Here is a 24,349-nt window from a genome sequence, read left to right on the forward strand (position 1 = left end):
ACCCCTAAATAAACAAACATATATGTCAAATGACCAGTATCAAAAGTTAGGAATGTGAAGCGCTTCCAACATCGCTGAGTGGAGACCTGAAGCTGGCGGATCTCCAAAATAAACATCTGTACCTGCAGGCATGAAATGCATCCCCCCATAGAACGGGGGTCAGTACGATATATGTACTGAGTATATAAAGCATAAATTAAGATAACAACTGAAATAGGGGTGCAGGAAACAAGTATAACAGTTAACAATTTACTATACCTGCATCTTATGAAAAGAGGGCATGTATATCATCCTCACATGTCACTCCCGGCCCACTGTGGGACTCAGTGTTGCCATATTATCGTATACATCATCATATCATCATATACGACATCATTTCATACATTACAAGTACATCACTATGTTTTTATATGTATGCCTATCTATTATATCCGTCCCTTTAGTGAGAGTCTCAGTGAAAGAGTGGTGTACATGTCGTACCGCACCCGACCCACTATGGGACTCGATGCCATTATCATATAGTAAAATATACCGATGAACATTCAGCCTGATCCATAATTTAAAATAATGTTGAGGAACGTATGGCCCAATCCATATTTTAAAAAAATGCCGAGGAACGTACGACCCGATCTACATTTTAAAACAATACCAAGGAATGTACGGCCCAATCCACATTTTCCATCATATCATCATATACATACCCGGTCCGAGATGTGGTGACGAGCATCATCACATAGGGCATCATCGTATGCTTCACTTCGTCGTATATGATATTTCATTATTGTATACTTCTCTCTCTATATATATATATAACCGGCTCGAGACTCGATGAGAGAAGAGTAAAGCTAGGCAAGACCGCATTCCCGGCCCCTCTATGGGACTCAGAGGAAGATGGGTTACAGCATGCATGAGTAGAGTAGTGAGAACCCATATGCAATTTACATCATCATCAGAGACTTGATGAAGCAATCAAGTCTTGAAGACCAGAGTAGTAACCGTCTTAAGTACCTTCTAAACATCGTTGGGGATCATATTAGCTGGAGTCTCAGGAATCGTAGATGTGTGTCGAGACAAGGTTAATCAACTTATAGAAGTAGAGACGTTTGTCATCACAGAGACCTTAGGAATAGGAGCTGATGCATTCAATTATTATTCATCAGATAGGAGACTCGAGGGTAGTAGTTCAACTACTTTAAGAATTCTAATATCAAGTAATGAATAAAAGTCACAAGTTATACCCGGATCTTATAACGGGAACTACCTCCACCTCATATCATATGCTAATGCATTTATACTTAAGACAATCCGACAAGAAGAAGAAACAGGCTTTACATATCCTACTATTCATGATATAGGAGCCTTAAAAGGCAATAACTCAACTATTATAGGAGTCTTAACATCACAAGGTGAATAAAGTCTATGCATTACACTTGGAGTTTCATGAGTGGAATTATCCTCACATTTCATATACAAACCATTCATAACTTATACCTAAGACATTCCAAAAGAAAAGAAGAATAACTCTACATACCTGTTATGGATTACTCACATCCAAGCTCTCTTTGTTACTTCTTTAACCTATTTAACACGAAGGTAATACTGGGGTTAGTGACTTTCGACTTTCTAGCTCCTAAATCCATAACCAAGCACCCATAGGAATCAATTCCTTATTCGCCTTTCTCAACTAGTCTCGACTAGTCTTTTAGTTAGTTAAGGAGTTAATGGAAATCGGGCAGCATCTCCTCTATAACTTGTCCTATACAAACTTCCAATTTAACCCCCAAACCTTAGAATCCAACCAAAAATAACAATCAGCAGGTCATATACAATTAAAATATGGAAACATTATGCAATACAATCTTCCAACAACTCGCTTAAAACTACGATACCAAAATAGGGTTTTTAGTCGTTATTTCATAAAACCTTTAACCTTACGGAACGGAGGGTCATGTGGCTGAAACCAGAAGCTCCCACACACCTTTTGGAATGTGTTACAGCCCTATAATACACAATAAAAGCACCTGCAAGCCCAGAACAACAGCCAAATATAAGATGTGTAATACACTCCATAACTACAGAATAAACTCCAAATTAAAAGGAAAACCCTTACCTTACCCGAAATTGACCAAAGCATGCCAAATTTTGCCTCGGAAGTTCTCTAGTTGCGGCTGAAATTTCGTGTTTGATTGTTACCCTTTTGATGCTTATCCAAATAGAAACTTTACATTATTAACACCTTCATATCATGTCCAAACCCTTACCAAAACATGAGAGGATAGAACCAAGCCATACCTTGCTAAAACTTTCCAAAACTTATCTCGGAAGTTCTCTTAACATGCTGAAAATTAGCGGACTGTTTGTATCTCTTCCTTGCTGCCCCAAAATGAGATTTTACTTTATTAAAAACCGCTATATCACCATAGGATACCTTAAATAATTAATTCATAAAATGAAATCGTCCTTACCTTTTTTTTTTGCTCAAAGCCGTAGGTCTCTCTTTTTGCTCCTAGCACTTTTCCTTAGCTCTCTCTCACTTTCTAACTTGTAAAAGATCAATTATGGTGACTTAGTCATCAAATGGAATACATATACTTTCCCTTAGGAGGTGACACATGTCAGCCCCTAAGGGTGACACATGTCAAGCCCTCATTGAGCTATCTCAACCATGCAACATCCCTAGGCTGCCACGTGGCAATGGGGTCCACCCCCAAGCAGGCAGGTGGGTCACCTCTTTGCTTCATCTTCTGCCATATGGCACCTCCTCCTGCTACCATATGGTACTCTCTCCTTGCTGCTATGTATCCTCCTCCTCTCTCCCTCGTGGGTTCATAATCTCGTCTTACCTTAAGAACCCGTGTACTCCCTACTACGCAAGCTTAATATGTACTCAAATAGTGTAAGTATATAATACTTCTAAGTTAATGGCTTACGTAGGTAAGTCGAGTCCTATGACTTATTACTTGGCCTCCAACTCCTTTCGACTTCTCATGACTCTATTTCCAACCTTCCCTACTATGGGGTATCACATTCTCCCTTCCTTAGAGTTGTTTGATAGTGTCGTAGATTATATGGCTCACATGATAACTTCTAAGAAGCTTAAGAGACACTCCGGCTCAAGACTGTGGGGTGTAACATTGTTATTTTGAGAACATTTCTTTTTCTTGTTTGGGAATGTTTCGTTTTCTTGTTTGGGTGAGCTAGTGACTTGTTCTATGCCCCCACCTATGTTAGTATGATAGAGGCATGTTGAGACATAAAGTTGATGTAGTCCTTTTACAAATATGAATTGAGATTTCATTTCATCTCTATACTTCGATGATTGAGATTATTCTTCCACTTCTTTTTATTATGTTTTAGCTTACCTTAGGAATGCGATGTATGCTAAGAGGCTTGGTTGGAATCCTTTGGATTCTCGATCACCATGTCATAGTTATACCCTATTCCAGGTTGTGACAACATCCTCCCACTTCCAAGTAGAAATTTCGATATCTTCTGCTAGACCTCCTAGTCTTTTGATATTCAAATTTCACTTGTTTGCAATTTGGATATTCTGCCGCAAATTTTTCTATTTCCTTCTTCATACAACTCCATCAATGCACTTCCTAAAAATATGTATACATTTTGGTGGATCCCGGATGTATAGAATAAAGAGAACAATGGGCTTCACTTAGTATCATTCCTCTTAAGCCATCAACAGTTGGAACACATAAACAACCTTGGTAATGAACTACTCCATCTCCCCTTTGTGAGGAAACCTCTATCTTCTTATCAACCACCCACTTGTACAGCTCAACTAAGTTGGATCCATGTCTTGGTTTGCCTTTATATCCACTACCAATGATGATTCCGAACTATTTTGAACAAGAATACCACCCTCATTAGAGTCACTCAACATTCCCCCCAAACGAGCCAATAATTGCATATCTTTAACCAACTCCTTCTTGTTATCTTCAACATGACCAACACTTTCATTAATAACCAACTAAGATCATCAGCAATAACATTTTCTTTACCCGGATAGTACAACATACTCATATCATAGTTCTTTAATATTCAAGCCACCTCCTTTGCCCATGCTTTAAGTCCCTTTTGCTAAATACCTAGTACAAATGTTTATGGTCGGCAAATATGTCAACATGCACCCCATAAAGATAGTGACACCAAATTTTTAACGCAAAAATAATCGCAGCCAGTTCATGCACTTTTAGTTGTTGGGAAGAATATGATATGACCTTTCCATATTGCATCAAGACACAATCCAATCAAACTCGTGAGGCATCAAAATATACAACAACCCCATTTGGACCTTCCAACAATGTTCAAATAAGATTGGACATAGGACGATCCATCAATATTTGGAAACTTCTTTCATACTCATCCAATAAACCTTCTTTTAGATCAACTTAGTCAAACGCGATGCAATAGATAAAAATCCTTCTAAAAATCTTCTATAATACCTAGCCAAACCCAAGAAACTACAAATATTCAAAGGAGATAAAGGTCTAGGCCAATTCTTCATCGCCTTTATTTTTTTGGATCAACCATGATACCGTCACCATAAATAATATGACCAAGAAATAGCACGAACCTTAACCAAAATTCACATTTACTAAATTTGGCAAATAGTTGCTTGTCCCTCAAAATCTATAACAGAATCTCAAGTGACCCATTTGATGTTCTTCATTTCAGGAATAAATCAATATATCATCAACAAAGACCACCACAAACATTTCTAGGTACGATTTGGAAATCTAATTCATCAAGTCGACGAAATAGCGGGAGCATTAGTCAACACATATGGAATTACCAAACAATCAATATAGTCATACATTGTTTGAAATGCCATGATGGGCTCTATTATTGATAACCGGACTGCAGATTAATTTTGAAGAAGTGACTTTCACCTTGGAGTTAATCAAATAAGTCATCTATTCTCGAAATGGGATACTTTATTTTCATGGTGACCTTATTCAATTGTCTGTATTCTATAAATATGCGAAGCGACCCATCCTTCTTTTAACAAATAACACGAGAGAACCCCATAGTGAAATACTTGGCCTTATGAAACCCTTTCTAACAAATCTTTTAATTGTTCCTTCAACTCCTTAAGTACCACCGAGGCCATACGGTATGTAGGGATAGAGATAGGTTGGGTGTCGGGAAGAAGATCTACATCGAAATCAATTTCCCTTTTGGGAGAAATACCAGGAAAATCATCCGTAAACACATCAGGTAATTCACTTATGATGGAAACCGACTAATTGGTAGGAACTTCAAAATTTGTATCACTAACCCACACTAAGAAATAGATACACCCCTTAAAAATTATTTTTCGGGCTTTTAGGAATGATATAAACCAAACCCTAAATATTGAATAATTACCCTTCCACTCAAGAACTGACTTATTAGGAAATTGGAATTTGACCATATAAGTTCTACAATCGCTAGATGCATAAGAAGCATGTAGCCAATCAATGCCAAGAATAACATCAAAATCGGTCATGTCAAGTTCAAAAAGATCTAATGGGATTATTTTATGCAAGACCGACATAGGATAATTTCTATAGATTTTCTTTGCTAGAACTAAATAACCAATAGGGGTATAAATCAAAAAAGGCTCTAGAAATATTTCAGGACACATATCTAATCTTTTAGAAATGAAAGGACTAAAAAAAGAGAATGTACCGCCTGGATCATGTAAAGCATAAATATCAAAGTAAAAGCCCCGCAACATACCCGTAACCACATCGGGAGGCTCCTCAATATCTTATCTAGCTTGGAGTGCAAATAACTTTTTTTGGCGGGGCCCACCACCTTGTTGAACTTGTCCACCATGAGTAGTTTGAGGATCTTACTTAAGAGATTGAGAGAGGAGAAGTTGTATTCAAAATTCTCCAAATGTGAGTTTTAGCTCGAGTTCATGTCATTCTTGGGTTATGTGGTGACCAAGACTGGTATTATGGTTGATCTGGCCAAGGTTGCAGCATTTTGTGATTGGGTTAGGCCTACTTTGGTTACCAAGATTTATAGATTTATTATGTTGGATATTATCATCGGTTTGTTCAAAATTTCTCTTCTATTGCAGATCCATTGACAAGATTTACTCAAAACACCATGGTATTTCAGTAGACTGATGAGTGTGAGGTGAGCTTTCAAAATCTTAAGGAGTTATTGACTTCAGCACCTATTCTAGCCTTACCCGAGGAGGGTGTAACCTTTATTATATTTTATGATGCTTCGGGAGTAGGTTTGTGTGTTTTATTGATACAAAATGGTAAAGTTATAGCTTATGCTTCTCAACTGTTAAAGATACATGTGAAGAACTATCATACCCATAACTTAGAGTTGGCGGTGATGGTGTTTGTTCTGAAGTTATGGAGGCACTATCTCTATGGTGTGCATTGTGAGGTCTTTACCGATCACCATAACCTTAAGTATATATTTTCTCAACTGTACCTGAACATGAGGTAGCGTAAGTGGTTGGAGTTATTGAAAGACTATGAAATAATAATTTTTTACCATCCGGGCAGAGCTAATATGGTAGCGGATACCTTGAGTCGCAAATTACCTAGCATGGGTAGTTTGTCCTTTCTTAAGGTGGATGAGAAACCTTTGGCTTTGGAGGTTCAGTCATTGGCTAGGTTGTTGGTCCAACTTGATATTTCTATACATCATAGCATTTTTTCCTTTGTGGAGGCTAGGTGTTTTTTGATGGATCATATTCATGTACAGCAGTTCGGTGATGACAAGCTAAGGAACATTCGAGACAAGTGTTCAGAGGTGAAGTTAAATTAGCCTCTCTTGATTTGGAGGGAGTTTTGAGGATTAATGGTCACATTTGTGTGCCAATAGTTGGTGATGAGTATGTATGATATTGGAGGAGGCTCATTGTTCCAAGTATTCTATTCACCTGGGAGAGGAAAACATGTTTAATGATTTGAAACAACACTATTGGTGGGTGGCAAGAATATAGACATTGTTAATTTTGTGGCTATGTTTACAAATTGCCAACAAGTGAAGTATGAGCATTAGAAACTCGGTTGTCCTATGCAAATGATGCCTATTCCCGAGTGGAAGTGGGAACATAACCATGGATTTTGTGATTGGATTACCCATGGTATCAGATAAGTATGACTCTGTTTAGGTGATTGTGGACCGATTGAACAAATTAGCTCATTTCCTTCCGATGAAGACTAACTACAAAGTGGAGCAGTTAGCTAGGATATACATTCATGAGATTATTAGGTTGCATGAGGTGATTATCTCTATTTTGTCAGATTAGGGTTTAATCTTCACTAGCACTTTTGGGAGGCATTACAACGTGGTTTGGGTATGCGATTGGATATAAGTTCAGCATTTCATCCCTAGACTGATGGCCAGTCCTAGCAGACTATTTAGGTATTGGAGGATATGCTTAGGGCCTGTATGATTTATTTTGGTGCTTGATGGGACTAAAACTTTCCCTTAGCAGATTTTTCTTATAATAAAGTTATTACTCTAGCATTCAGATGACATTGTTTGAGATGGTGTATGCTCATAGGTGTTGATCACCTATTTAGTGGTTTGATTCAGTTGCTATGGATACATTAGATATTGATTACTCAGAGATGCCATGGAGCGGGTGCGCTTCATTCAGAGTAAACTATTGAAAGCCCAGAGTCGTCAAAAGAGCTATGCTAAAAAAAGGGTTTGTCCCTTAAAATTCATAGTTGGAGACCATGTATGGCTCAAGATATCGCCCATGAAGGGTGTGATGAGATTCGAGAAAAAGGGCAACCTTAACCCTAAGTTTGTTGGCTGTTTAAGATTTTGAGAAGAGTGGGTCGGGTAGCTTATGAGTTTTCCTTTCCCCCTAGATTGTCAGTAGTCCATCCAGTATTTTATGTCTCTATGCTTCATCGATATATAACAGACAAGTCGCATGTGATTTCTTATGATGCAGTAGAGTTGTGTTCAGATTTGACTTATGAGATGGAGCCAATAGCTATTCTAGACAAGCAGCTTCATAGGCTCAATACCAAGAAGATCACTTCAGTCAAGGTGCAATGGTGACATCGGCTTGTTAAAGAGGCAACTTGGGAGTTAGATTTTGACATGCAGGCTCGGTACCTCAGCTTTTTGAGACACCAGGTACTTTTCTTTATTTTATGTTCGAGGACGAACATTATTTTTAGTGGTGGATGTTGTAAAGACATTGAGGGCCATTGTTTTGAAATTCTTGAGAAATTACCTTTGTACCAATCTTGATAGTTTTCTCGGGTGTTATTTGACAAGTTCTTTTAGTTCGTTCTGATAATTTTTTAATAGGTTGGAATTGTGCAAGTTTTTGAGTTTTAAAGGTTTAAGTTGCTCGAAAGTTATTTTCTATACCAACTAAAGCTAGGCATTTTGGAATAAAATTTTGTCACTTTCATCAACTTCAGAATGTTGAACTTAGTCAAAGAGTGCCTTCCTTTTCAAATTCGGAGTTGTTTTGTGAAATTTTGGTCTTAAGTTGGAAAGTTTGATTTTAAATGAGTTAGTGTTGACTTTGATCAATATATTGAGATACGAGCGTCGAATGAGAATTCTGTTAGTTCCATTGCATCCAAAACATCGAGTTTGGTCGAGTTGAACATTAACTTAGAGCCTTGGAACCTTAATTTTCATTTTGAGATTTTAGAATTAAAGTTGAATGTATTGATAAAAAAAGATCCGGGAGGGTAATTTCATGATAATGACTTTTCTTCGAAAATCTGACGATTTCATTGAGTCCGAAATATTGAATTCAGTGTAGCAGATGTCCAATTAATTTTTATCGAACCCCAAACAATTTCTAAGGGTCCAACCGAGAGCATTTTTAGACTTGGCACATCTATAGTTTTTGGTTTCTAGTTTCTGGTGTAGGTCATATTATTCTTCACGATCGCAAAGTAATCTTCACAATAGCGACCTGCCATTTTTAATTTTACACAATCCCGACATTATTCATGCGATCGTGAAGGGCTACTTCTCTATGCGTCATGATAAGGAGAGGTGGGAACATGATCTTGATGAGTCAACCTCTAGTGCTTCGTGATCACGAGAGTAAGTTACTCGTGATCGCGATGCACAATTTATGCCTAAACATTGTTAAGTCGAGAATCAGTCTCCAATTTCGAAATACGCCATTGTTTCTCATTTTGAGCTCTAGGAGAGGCGCTTTTAAGTCAAGTTCTTGAAGGATTTTGTATGGGTAAGTTTCTCTTTCAATCCTACTTCTTTTACTTATGAATTCCTCTTCCTAAATCATTATAAAAATCTAATTTTCAAATGAGATTTTGGGGGTTTTATTCTTTTGTATTAAATTTGATTTTAAATTGATTTCTACCACATTTCTTGGCTAATTTTTTCGGTTTTTTTCAACCACAAATTCCCCTAGAGGTATAGAACGTGTATTTCAAATTAGATTTCAGTTTCAACCTTTTTGATTTTGAACCATTTTTTGAACGATTTAAACCCCGATACTAAAAACTATCAATACGGGTGTCATTGGACTCTTTTTGACGTGTATGTTTCATTATAAATAGTGGGTTGTCATTTCGGCCATTGAATATGAGGGTTGCTTATCTAATAGAATTTTTTGAGTAAGGTTTTAGAAATTGAGATAGGTTTGACTATCATTTGAGACTAGAATGGGGTAATTAGGCAATCTTATATTATAGATAATGGGATGGGGTTGTCATATAGATTGGGACTGTTAAACTAATTGCAATGCCCTTGTGGGGTCTTATCTGCATTGTGTAGACCGTGTTAGGGCATTATTTGCTATCTTATATGCTTTTAGCATGTGTAATTCATGATTTATCTGTGATAGGGGTATGAGAGGACTTTTTGACTTAAATTTCCCGTCTGAGGGGTTAATTTGACGGCGAACATTTATATTAGTAAAATTCCTTTCTATTGCTATCTATTGAGGGTGAGTATCATGCCTAGGTTGAGCTTAGAGAACTTGAACCTATTTCACATGTTGAGTAGAATATTACTTTCATGCCATATGTATTGTGATGCATACATCCCCATTCATTTACAACATTGATATTAGGAAGTAGAGAACTGTGACAGTCTTTTTGAAAAAGAAAATATGGCATTTTTTGAATCATTGACCATAATTTAAGTGGCAAGTTGATGAGATTTCGATATATTGATTTAGTATACGGACTGGAAGTCCCCAATTCGTCCCTGTCTAGAAGGCTTAGCTCGATAGGTATATACGATAGGTTGTGCAATGGTCTTGTTTCCACCGTACCACCATATCATTGCATCATCATATTACATTGCATTGCATTGATATCTGTGATATTTGACTTACCTATTTAATTGTGATAACAAATTATACGTATGTGCTTACTTTAACTGTGCAATTCTATATAGATTGGTGGGACCGATGTCGAACTGAGACTTTTTCGTATGAAGTGGAAGCGTTACTTTGATTATTTCATAGGTTTGACTTATTCCTTGTATTCAGTAGGTTAAACCTACTAAGTATGTGGGTTGTACTCACCCCTACTTTTGTGTCCTTTTTTATGCATATTTTAGTCAGGGCATTTCGCTCGGCAACTAATCCTTTAGCAGACTTTGTATCTCCAGATTAGTGATGAGATCTCGGGATCTGGTTTGTGAATATTCTATCCTTATTTTTCAGTATGTCGTTCCTTTTGAGAGACTTATGTGTATTTTCAAATTAGATATTGCATTAAATGCTCTTTATACTTATGACATCAAGTTTTGGGGTTATTTTATAGTTATCTTTCATTTTATTTAAAGTGTGGCCTGACTTCCACTTTAATGTCTCATATGAGTTTTACTTTTTAGGCTTGCACATTGGGATTGGATTCAATATGTGTGCTATCATGACCTCGGTTTTTGGATTGTGAAGATATATCAGATTACTTACCATGGTTAAGTATTTTTGATTTGGATGATTACAAGAAAATTATCAAGAAAGCCTATGTCAAAGCAATAAAACATATTAATGTTGAAGTTGATCGGAGGATTCAGATATGGAAAGATGGCAACAAAATATTGGAAGCAGACATCCTTGATGTTCTTATCATGCTAAAAGATGGCAATTGAAATCCATTGATGAATGTTAAAGAGATTAAGGCACAAGTGCTTGTAAGTATTCATTCAATTACTATGTTAATAAATATGTTAGAAGATTGTGTGATCACATATAGCTTTTATGATTGATACTCTATTTTGTCAAGTATTTAAAATCTTCTTATTTTGAAAATTGTATTTTGTTTGATGTACTCTAAAACACTTTTTTTCTTCTAAAGGCTTGATTAAACACCTTACCCTCTAAAATAAATACTTTTAATTTTCCAAAAGCTTGGCAAAACAGAAAATGGTCATAATTTGGACCTATAAGTACAACATCTATTTATATCTTACATGTAGTAACTAAACAAAATTAAAATAAACATGACTTAATGTTCATCTCATTAGAGAGTGCTGACATGACATGATTAGTTACAAACAAATAATATTCAGGAACTTATGTTGGCCTCAATATAATCCCTCAAATGTAGTTGAATGGACAATTGCAGAAATGTTGAACCAACCAAAGTTAATGCAAAGAGCCGTAGAAGAGCTCTAGACTGTTGTTGGGATGAATAAATTGGTTCAAGAATCAGACTTGCCAAGGGTAAATTATGGTAGAAGCTTGCATAAAGAGACATTTCAAGTCCACCCAATATTGCCTTTCAACTTTCCTAATGTGTCTGTCTCTAATACCATCATTGGTGAAAATTATTTTATCCCTAAAGGGAGTGTAGTGTTATTAAGTCATCTTGGCCCTAGTAGAAATCCTAGAGTTTGAGAGGATCCATTGAAGATTAAGTCAGAGCGCCAACTCATGTAAAGCAATGGTGGTGAAGTAGTTCTCAATGATTCAAAGTTACATTTGTATAAGACCCCAAAAATTTGGAAAGTCCTAAAAAGGAACAAAGGATGAAATCTCAAAAAAATGTAGAAAATGACATTAGGTGATGACCACGAAGGTACATCACGGGTCATGGTCTGCATCACGACCCGTGGTGAGCCACTGTGGTTGTGATCCTAAAAGTGAGTCTTGTAGAGAAGGGACCACAACGAGGAACCATAGACCATAGTGAGCACCATAGACCATAGTGCACTCTATGGTGACCCCTCTCCTAAGGCCTCAAAAAATATTCCAAGGAAAGGACCATGCACGACTACCAAGGTTTGTGGAGCTCATCACAGACCGTGGTGTGTTCTGTGATGGTCACTCTTGTAGGTCTTCCTGCAGGTCCTGCACCACGACCATATTTCACCGGTTATAATGCTCTCCACGGACCATGAAGGTCTCCATGGAAAGATTTCAGAGACTTTCGTACAGACCTCAAAAAAAAATCTTTCCCCAAGTCATTTACCACGGGACACCACCACGAGCCATGGTGAGCAACACGGACTGTGATGGGTCTCTATGAAGCCCAATTTTATGAGTTTTAAAAAGGGGTATTTTGGACTTTTCCTATATTTTAACACCAAAGTGTGGTCATTTTTGGGACTGAATGGACTCTATGTAAAGGAACCTAAGCCTTTTCAAACACATTATAAATCAAAACCATAACCTCTCAAGTTCTCTTAAGGTCTTCTTCTTCACCATGAAAGCTAGGGTTTCATTCCAAGAGCTTCAAAGCTTTCATTCTATAGATTGCGTTGGGATTAATTACCCAAAGTATGTGGGTCTCATTCATGGGTTCTTTCATCCATGGAGTCCATGTATTTTTCTAAACCTAGCAACTCAAATTTCAAGTGATGAATTTTATGGGTTTTAATGTTATGACTCCAAATGTATAGATTCTTGAATATTTAAAGTTTATTTACCTACATTGACATATATTGACTTTTATTTACATGAAATGGATGATTTATCAAGGTCCATATATGAAGACATAAATGTAGGTTTAAAATGTATTTGTGGGTTTTTTAAAGATATTTTAAATAATGCATGTCGTTACTCGCAGACATGCTAACATTAATTTAAATAACTAGAAAGTTTATTGATTTTAACCCACCTAGTTTTAGTATGTTTCAATAAAGTTTGAATTGAGAGATTTGAATCCAAAAGGAATGTTTATGAAAGCAAATATTCATGATCAAAAGAAGTCTTATGAAATGAAAGAATGATTGAATAATGATGAAAGTGATGCTTAGCCAAAGATTAGATTCTATGTGATAAGGGCAATTGTCACATGTTTGAATCAAAGAAAGGTTTTTAATGAGGTATTCTACCGAATGATATTTTGATGATCTAAAGATATGTAAATGATTATGTTCTTATTATATGAGCTATTCCGTTAGATTGACTTAGCACCGAATGGGGCATTGAGGTGGATTCGGTAAGGAAATCTTAGTAGAAACCCCTTGTCTCATTAATTATACACCAACATAGGATCCCTTGTAGGCTTAGGCTAGTGGATCAAAAAATAGCCCTTATATTTAAAGTTAAAGAAATGAATGAAGTTGACAGAGCTCTACCCGTCAAATTGTCTCCCTGTGCCAAATTAGCTGGTTATATTAGATTCCATGTAATAGCTCGCATTGTCATAAATGTCTGTTATGGTCATCTTTCTACATAATGAATATTTCAAATGCTACACACACGATTGATTATACATGCATTGCACTTTATTTCATATTACACAAATATTTTAATGTTTATTAAATGTTCATGCATGCCTATATACTTAGTAAATTCAAAGTACTAATGCATACTATTTTGCCTACTTGATATCGCCATGTAGGGATTGACATTGCTCTACATTCACCTCCTTGTGGCTAGTTTGATCATTAAAGGCTACTATTTTGGTTAGTTCCTATATTTCGGGAGCAATATTCCCCTTTTTTCTAGTTCATGTTATGTAAAGACATTTGGATTCCTTTTTGGTACTTTTTCTATTTATTATGAGGGTGAGCTAGGTACATGTCTTAGCTTCCGACAAGTATTTTAGTAGAGGTATGCTTGGACATAAATGTATGATGTTTAAGTTTGACTTTTGACTCCTATTTTATATTGATTCATTTAGTCCTATTTTCCCTTTTATTTATGCTTGCTATTGAATGTCATTACCTATGAAAAGATAAATGAATGCTAAAAGCCTTGGGTGACGTACCTCCGACTATCTCATTTGTCGTGTCACGTCTAGGCCTTAGGCTTTGTTTGTAACAAACTTGATATCAAAGCTCGATATTTTGAATGGTTCTTAGAGTCCAACATACCGTATCGAATAGGGTTTTATTAGTGATTATGAACTGCACCACAACTATGAATAGGAGAATATGGGACGTTTAGAAAAGTTTTCACTTCTTTCAAATTCATGTCGTACCCTAGAGTGTCCTAAGACATCGTCTAACTTACACATCATTTTGGTGACTTCTATATCATGCCTCTAAGAAGAGTACCTCCACCTAGGGTAAGGGTTGAAAATGAGTACCAAACTCCTCTAGTTCCTGAACCCCCACACTATGAGGAGGGAGTGACCTATATTATCACATTATTGGCTCAAGCCATAGCCAATCAAAATAACCAAGGCATTATTCCTCCTCCTCCTCAAGTACCTACTCTGGCTTCTAGGATTTGGGACTTCAAGAGAATGAATTCACCCGAGTTTATGGTTTTAAAGTAGATGAGGACCCTATGGAGTTCATTGAGGAGCTTTACCAAATTGTGGCTATCATGGGAGTGCCTTCAAATGAGAAGGTCGAGCTAGTAGCATATCAACGCAAAGGCATGGCAAGGTTTTGGTATGAATAATAAGTTTTTGAGTGGGGTGAATATATGGAGCCCATAGAAAGGGAAATGTTCAAGGGTGACTTCCTAGATCGCTTCTTTCCCTTGGAACTAAGGGAGGCAAAGATCCTAGAGTTTATAAATCTTCGCCAATGGGGCATGAGTGTAAGGGATTATTCCCTCAAGTTCCCTAAATTATCTAAGTATGATCCTTTCATGGTCTCCGACATAAGGGAAAGGATGAGAAAGTTCATTTCTGGCAGTTTTAGCTTGGTATCTAAAGAGTGCAAGATGGCCATGTTGGTCAAAAATATAGACATCTCCCGACTTATGACATATGCAAAACAAATCGAGGATGAGAAGTTGAAGGAGAGGTCAAGGGGGTTCAAGAAAGCTAGAGTTTATGGTGGAGGGTTCAATTCTCAAAGGTCTGGTTATAGTGGCAATGGAAAAGTCCAAGGTGGGCAATAATTTGTGGGAAAAGGCTTTGCTTATACTCCTCTTCTAAGGTTCAACAAGGACAAGGGTGCTAACCCAGTGGTTCCAAGAGAGAATGTTAGTGATCAAGCTTTTCCCTCTTGTTAAAAGTATGGGAGGACTCATAAAAGAGAGGTTTTAGATGGATCTAATGCATGCTTTAAGTATCGCAAGCCAGGCCACCATACTAGAGATTGTAGAGGTAGTGGTGGTGGTAGGCCTTAAGGCCAAAATATGGTCAACAAGCCCAATGAGGTGGCGAACACACCAACCGCTTTTACACTTTGCATGGGAGATAAGAGGTTGAGAAAGCACTTAATCTTATTACCGGTATGTTAAACATCTTTGCTTTTAATGTGTATGCATTGTTAGATCTAGGTGCTAATTTAATATTTATTACTCCATTCCTTGCTAATAGGTTTGATGTGCTACCCAAAATGTTCGTAGAGCCTTATTTAGTGTCTATCCCTGTGGTGAGTCAGTTGTTGCTAGAATGGTATATAAAAGTTGTTCCATGTTTATCTTGCATAAAGTTGTTCCTTGTGATCTCATACAGCTTGACATGGTAGATTTTGATGTTAATCTTCAGATGGATTAATTGCATGCATCTTATTCTTTTATACATTATCGGACTCATAGATTCAAGTTTCGAATCCTAAATGAGTCTATTCTTAAATTGAAGGGTCATGATTTGGTAGTGAAAGGTAGGTTCACTTCTTACCATAAAGACCAAAAGTTGATTTCTAAATTTTGTATTTACCACATCATAAGGGTTAGGGATGTCTACTCTGAAATTCCTCCTCTTGAGTCAGTCCTCGTAGTCATTGAGTTTCTTGATATTTTTTCTTGATGACCTTCCTGGTGTCCCTCCTAAAAGGAAAGTTGATTTTAGTACCAGTCTTCTCCGTGAAACCCAACCTATCTCTATTCCTCCCTACTGAATGGCCCTGATGGAATTAAAAGAGCTAAAGGAATAATTGAAATACTTGTTGGAGAAAGGGTTCATAAGGCCAGTATTTCACCATAGGGTTCTCCCGTGTTATTTGTAAGAAAGAAGGTGACTATTTTGAACAAGTAGCCAATCCCTATGATAAATGATTTATTTGATCAATTTCAAGGGGAAAGTCATTTCTCTAAAATCAATATACAGTCTGACAAACATCTACTAAGGGTAAAGGAGTGATACATTCTCAAGATGGCATTTCAAACAAAGTCTGGTCACTTTGAGTTTGTAGTGATGTCATTTGAGTTGATGAATACGTCGATGGTATTCATGGACCTAATGAATATTGTGTTCAAACCCTATATTGATACTTTATAGTGGTTTTCATTAATGACATCTTGATTTACTCTCAGGGTGAGAGAGATCATAAGAACCATTTGAGGGTTGTGCTTCAAACTTTGCGGGATAGGCAATTGTTGGCAAAATTTAGTAACTGCAAATTTTGGTTGAAAGAGGTGGCATTTCTTGGTCACATAGTGTCCGGTGATGGGAGCAAGGTTGATCTAAAGAAAACGGAGGCGGTCAAGAATTGGCCTAGTCCATTGTCTCCTTCAGACATTAGGAGCTTTTTGGGTCTAGCCGATTATTATAGTAGCTTCATTGAAGGGTTCTCTTCCATCTCATCTTCTATGACAAAATTGACTCAAAAAAAGGCAAAGTTCCTATGGATGGATGAATGTGAGAGGAGTTTCCAAACTTCAAAAGATCGACTTACCTCCACTCCAATTTTAACTCTACTTGAAGGCTTAGAAGGGTTTGTGGTTTATTATGATTCTTCAAAGATTATTTTGGGTTGTGTCTTGATGCAAAAGGACAAAGTTATAGCCTATGCTTCTAGGCAATTTAAGGTGAACCAACGTAACTACACTACCCATGATCTTGAATTAGCGGTCGTTGTATTTGCTATGAATATTTGATAGTATTACCTCTATGGGGTATATATGGATATGTTCACTGATCATAAGAGTCTCTACTATGTGTTCACCCAAAAAGATCTCAATCTAAGGAAAAGAAGGTGGCTTGAACTCCTCAAGGATTATGACATGAGTGTGCATTACCATCTAGGTAAGGAAAATATTATTGACAATGCGCTTAGTAGAGTATCTTTGGGGAGTTTGTCTCATGTTGATGAATGAAAGAGGGAACTGGTAAAGGATTTTCACCGATTTGCTAGATTTTGGGTGAAGTTGAGTGATTTCAATGATGGTTGTATGGTTGTTCATAATGGGTCCGAATCATGTTTGGTGGTGGATGTTAAGTCAAAAAAAGACTTTGACCCGAGATTAGTAGAGTTAAAGAGGTTGGTAAAAAAAAATAAAGTTGAGGTATTTTCACAAAGGGGGTGATGGGGTAGTTCACTACCAAGGCCGATTATGTGTTCCGGATCTGGGTGGCCTAAGAAGTTTGATTTTGAAGGAGGCTCCCAATTTTTCTTATTCTATTCATCTCGGTTCGACAAAAATATACCAAGACTTAAAGGATATTTATTGTTGGGGTGACATGAAAAAGGTCATATCAAAGTACGTGGCCGAATTTCCGAATTGCCAACAAGTTAAGGCCAAACATCAAAGGTCGGGTGGCCTAGCCCAAGACATTGAAATCCCCACTTGAAAGTGGGTAGATATGAATATGGATTTTTAGTGGGTTTGCCTCCTACTCGGAATCATCATGATTTTATTAGGGTGATTGTTGATAGAATGACCAAGTCGGCTCACTTTCTACTGGTCAAGACATCATATAGTGCTGAAGATTATGCTAAATTATGTATTTGGGAATAGGTGAGGTTGCATGGTGTGCCTTTGTCAATTTTTTCATATTGTGGTACCCAATTTACTTCTCATTTTTGGACATCATTTCAAAGGGGATTTGGTACCAACGTGAAGATAAGCACCGTGTTCCATCATCTAACTGATGGGCAAGCCAAACAGACAATTCAAACCTAGAGGATATGTTAAGGGCTTGTGTGTTGGATTTCAAAGGAAGTTGGGATGACCATCTACCACTTTTTGAGTTCGCCTATAATAATAGATATCACTCAAGAATTGATATGGCATCGTTTGAGGCCTTGTGTGAGAGATGATGTAGGTCTTTGATTGGTTGATTTGAAGTTGGTGAGATGAACTTGTTGGGTCTCGATTTTGTGCTTGATGCTTTGGAGAAGGTGAGAGTCATTAGACAAAGGTTGAAGATGGCTCAAAGTCGGCAAAAGTCCTATTCTGACACAAGGATAAAATACCTTGAGTTCAATGTGGATGATTGGATATTTTTAAAGGTTTTACCCATGAAGGGTATAGTCCAATTTTGTAAGAAAGGGAAATTGAGCCCTAGGTATGTAGGGCCTTATAGAATTTTGAGACGTGTGGGCAAGTTTGCTTATGAGTTAGACTTTCCGTTGGAAATACTATGGTCATCTGGTGTTCCATGTTTTATCTTGAGAAAATATGTGGGTGATCTTAGTTCCATTATTCCATTGGAAGTAGTGAATGTTTAAGAAAACTTGACCTATGAAGAGGTCCCGATTGAAATTTTGGTGGAAATTTAAGAGATTGAGAAATAAGAAAGTTGCATCCATCAAAGTCCTTTGGAGGAATCAACAAGTTGAAAGCACTACAACGGAGGCAGAAGCAGATATAATGAAGCGTTATCCTCATCGCTTTCACTCTACTCAAGCCTAAGGTATTAAGTTATTCATGCTCAAATATTTAGGACTCCTATGTTTCACTTTTCCTAAGTCTTTGTATACATGCATGTTCATGAAGTTGAATTTTAAAATAATGTTTTATGCTAAGTTTAAAGATCTCATGTTCCATGCATTTCAAGTGTCATTGTATCCATGTTGGGTTTGTAGTCCTCATGTCATGTCCTTTTCTATGCTAATGATTCTCATTTGAGGACGAATGTTCCTAAGTGGAAGATAGTGTAAGACCCCAAAAATTTAGAAAGTCCTAAAATAAGGAACAAAGGATTAAATCTTAGAAAACTATAGAGAATGGCATGAGGTGATGACCACAAAGGGCCATAACGGGCCGTAGTCCGTACCACGCTCCATGGTGAGCTACCATGGTTATGATCATAAAAGTGATTCTTGTAGGGAAGGTACACGATGAGGGACCACGCAGAGTGGTGAGCACCACAGACCGTAGTGCCTTCTGTGGTGCCCTCTCGGCTAATGCCTCAGAAAACTTTCTAAGGCAAGAACCACAGACCGTAGAGCTCTTCACGGAACATGGTGTGTTTCGTGGTGGTCACTCATGCAGGTCCTCCTGCAGGTCCTGCACCACGGCTACGTTTCAAGTGTCGTGATGCCCTCTACGGACCATGAAAGTCTCTCTGGAAAAAGTTTAGACACTTTCCTGCAAACATAAAAAAAAAGATTTCCCCAAGTCATTTACCACCGGACACCATCATGGGCCATGGTGAGCACCGAGGACAGTAATGGGTCTCTAGAAAGCCAAGTCTGGCCTGTTTTAGCAAGGGGTATTTTGGTTTTTTCCTATGTTTTAACACCAAAGCATGATCCTTTTTAGGATTTAATTGACTCTATCTAAAGGACACTAAACCTTTCAAAAATTATTTCCCTCACTAACATTCTAAGAACTCAAAACCCTAACCTCTCAAGTTCTCTTAAGGTTTTCTTCTTCACCAAGAAAGCTAGGGTTTCATTCCAAGAGCTTCAAAGCTTCCATTCTAAAGCCACCGAACTCTAGTACAGAAGGAATGGGACCCTATTGCATTGGGATTTATTTCTCAAAGTATGTGGGTCTAATTCATGGGTTCTTTCATCCATGGAGTCCAGGTAATTTCCTAAACCTAGCAACTCAAATTTCAAGGGATGAATTTTATGGGTTTTCATATTATGATTCTAAATGTATAGATGCTTGAATATTTGAAGTTTATTTACCTTTATTGACTTATATTGACTCTTATTTACATGAAATGGATGATTTCTGAAGTTCCGTATATGAAGGCAGGAAAGTAGTTTTAAAGTGTATTGGTGGGTTGTTTTAAGATGTTTTAAATGGTGCATTTTATTACTCTCATGGATGTTAGGATTGATTTAAATGACTAGAAAGTTGATTGATTTGAACTCGCCTAGTTTCACTATGTTTCAATGAAGTTTGAGTTGAGATCTTTGACTCCAAAATGAATGTTTATGAAATAATTTTTTATGATCAAAAGAAGTCTTATGAAATGAAAGAATGATTGAATGATGATGAAAGGGCTTCTTAGCCAAAGAATGGATTCTATATGATAAAGATAATTCTCACATATTTTAATAAAAGAAAGGTTTTTAATGAACTATTCTACCAAATGATGTTTTGATGATCCAAAGCTATGTAAATGCTTATGTTCTTATTATATAAACTATTCCGTGGGATTGACTTAGCACAGAATGGAGCATTAAGGTGGGATTAGGTAAGGAAATCCTAGTAGCAACCCTTGTCTCATTAACTATGCACCAACATAGGAGCCCTTGTAGGCTTATGCTAGTGGATCCACAAATAGCCCTTAAGGTTAAAGTTAAAAAAATAAATGAAGTTGACAGAGCTCTACCTGGAAAGTAGTCTCCCTCTGAAAACGTAAAGGGTTATGTTGGATTCTATGTAATAGCTCGCATGGTCTTAAATGTCAGTTACGGTTATCTTTCCTCAAAATGGATGTTTCAAATGCTATGTACATGATTTATTATGCATGCATTGCACCATGTCTCATATTGCACAAATGTTTTAATGTATCTTAAATTCTCATGCATGCCTACATACTAAGTATATTCAAAGTACTAACACATACTTTTTTGCATACATCATATCACCATGTAGAGACCGGTGTTGCTCCATATTCACCTCCTCGTGGCTAGTTTGATTATTGAAGGCTACTATTTTGGTGAGTTTCTATATTTCGGGAATAATATCCCCTTTCTTTTCTACTTCATGTTATGTAATGACCTTTGGATTCCTTTTTGGTACTTGTTTCATTTATTTTGACGGTCTTAGCCCCCACCAAGTCTTTTAGTAGAGGTATGCTTGGATATAAATGTATGATGTTTAAGTTTGACTTTTGACTCCTATTCTATGTTGATTCCCTTAGTCCCATAATCCCTTTTATTTTCGCTTGCTATTGAGTGTTATTACCTATGAAAAGCTAAATGAAAGCTAAGAGGCTTAGATGAGGTACCGCCGGATGTCTCATTTGTCGTGTCACGTCTAGGCCCTAGTCTTGAGTCGTGACAGTTTGATGTCATTAACTATTGGAAGAAGAGGTTTTTCGGGTGTGAAACTTGGTTCTACAATTACTACAATGTTACTTGCTTGGCTTCTTCATATGTTTGCTTGGAATTTACCACCCAATTCACCATTCACTGGCTTAATGGAGTCATATGAGACTGATCATTTTGGTACCTACCGCTTATTGCTCAAGCAAAACCAAGATTACCTATAGCCATGTATCCTTGACACACAACTTTTATTGAAATTTGCTTTTAGTTACTACATTAATTTTTAGTATAACAAGTTGTGTAGATTTAGGATGAATTTTAAAATTAAAATTTATTATTAGTTGTATAAATAAATTTATATTATAGTGAAAGTTTATCTTTGGGAGAAAAGTTAGAAAATCTAACACATGAATGAATTCAATTTTCCCCTATAAAAGGGTTCTCTTCATTGTAAGATATAACTCAATAGAAATAAGACGTCCTGATCACTTTTCTCCCTACTATATCCTTATTCTTATTATTTTATAATCCTGTAACACATTATCAGAATGAGAATGCCATTTCTAGCAAATACTTTGATAATATCAAAGGCATAAGAAGTTTCATGTTAAGTTACTATGATCGAACTTTGAATTGTGTCTCTAAATAATGTACCAAAGCTAGAAAAGGATACCATGATCTATTTACTAGTGGTTATAACCATTACGTAACTTATCTATTAATATTGGTGATATTTAGTAGTAATAAGTATATCAGTGGAATCAACAAAAATAGCACAAGTTTTTCTTTGTTGAAAAATATTGTACTAATTACAAATATGGGATCTAGTTACAAAGGATAATTTCCAAACAACTTCCGGAGTAACTTTTAATTCTAAATTCGTCGTTTTTAAACAAGCCTTTAAAATATTTGTATATACAGATAATGATGGAAGAAACAAAGATAAAAGTGAAATATAAAGAGAAAATCAAAACCGTTGGTGATTTGTTTCCAACCTAAGCTCTGACAAGCAGAGTTATCTATACCAATATGCAGTGATTGAGCTTTTGTTGTACCCAAAAAGTTTAAATATCTCCATAATTGTATTTTTTGTTTCATGTTTTATGTACATATAATTGTAAATCTTTCATCATGTTCTTAGTGCTTAGTATAGAAACAAATCAATGGAGTTTCTAGCATGTTAAAACTCCATCTCTATTCCGTTCTCTTATAGCTTAAAATTCGAGTTAGTCCAAAAATTGTAGTTATTGGAGTTTGATTTAAGACATACCCATTGATAGTACTGCATAAGTTTTTTGATCGTACGTCAAGTTAACTGGTTATTGCATGTTACACTCTCTTTCTCAAGCTACCATGTTATGCTTGATATAACTAATTACTTATTATTATAGGTCAATTTTACCCTAAGTAAAAAACCTTATAGATTGTTAACGCTCAAAATTGGAGCTATACAAGAACATTAACTCAAGGGTCGCTAATATATAAACTGAAAATGAATTAAAAGGAGAATAGTAAATCAAGTAATTTCATATTTATTACTATTATCATGGAAATATTTACATGTAAAATTTAAATGTAAGTTTCTATAGACCACGTAACTATAGTATGATTTAATAATTAACAAAGTTAAATCCTAAACCTATATGGAGAAGTTACCTATTGTCACAATCCGATTACTTGAGTCAGGATGGCACCTACTAAAAACTGCCATTAGGTAAGCCGATCCGTATCCCTAAATTGCAAGTAGTGGAGTTAGGTAGAGACTAAACTAGAAGCCAAATCATAATGTAATTACACAAGAATGAGCGGAAGCAAACCAAAACTACATATATACATATGGAATCCCTCCCAAAACCTAGAAGTCACAAGTATAGAGCTGCTACAAAATATATAGACCAAAAGTGGATGACAGAAATAAAGATTTATCTCAAAAAGCAAAAGACTAGCCAATTATATACAGATTGAGACTAATAAATCCAAAACGCCATGTGCTCACCCTCGCCTCTGATGTAGACTACGACTGGCTCTAATCAGCGTTGATTACTGGTACTCGTACCTTCATCATGAAAAATAAATGTAGAGTGTAGTATGAGTACCAAAACAACAGATACCTAATAGGCATAATAGGTCAACTGAGCTTGAAAAGTAAAAGCAATATGAAAATATAGAATCTAGAAAACAAAAGAGTTTAAACGAAATTTAAAGGAGATGCACACAAGTGTATAATAAATAAAAGAGTATAAGAACTAGAAGAAACTAAGTATAGCTAACTAAACCTAATTGGGCCTCCATAATTCAAAAGATACACTCGTGCGCAAGATTAAATAAAACTCCTATAAGACCCCCATAAACCCTCACAGGTACAAACAATCGCTAAAACTAATAGAATATATAACAGTGAGTCTAGAGCCTAAAAAATATAGCTTAGCCCTCGAACCTGTCACACCCCGAGAGGGTACCCTAGGCATGACCAGCATTCGGAGACCATTGCTGGCCCCTAGTGAACCACTTGGTCCAATCGCTGATTTAGTCACATCAATAGAGGACTTTATATAAATCGAAAGAAAAAATATTTTAAATAATAATATTATATAATTAAATCTCATCTCATAAAAATATACTTTTCAAAATAGACTCAAATGAGACATCAACTCGAATCTGTACAATATAAGTCTATGAAGCCTCTATCAACTATCAGGAAGTTGCCGAGACAAGTCCACGGTTACCTCAAAAGAAATATCTCATAAGTAATGACTAAAATATATGTGATTCCTCCAAATGTAAGGAGGTCTCACCACTCTAAAGGAGGAAAGGATCCTCAATGAAGCATCTGTTGATGATCTCTAGAATCTATATTTACATCATAAAATGATGC

General features: G+C 36.5%; 1 pseudogene; it reads left to right on the plus strand.

Moving 5' to 3' along the window:
• The first annotated feature begins 6,537 nt into the window (after positions 1-6,537).
• LOC129884210 (tryptophan N-monooxygenase CYP79A68-like) lies at positions 6,538-21,712 on the plus strand (annotated as a pseudogene).
• The last annotated feature ends 2,637 nt before the right edge of the window (positions 21,713-24,349 follow it).

Source organism: Solanum dulcamara, chromosome 4 (genome assembly GCF_947179165.1).
Source record: "Solanum dulcamara chromosome 4, daSolDulc1.2, whole genome shotgun sequence".
NCBI lineage: Eukaryota > Viridiplantae > Streptophyta > Magnoliopsida > Solanales > Solanaceae > Solanum > Solanum dulcamara.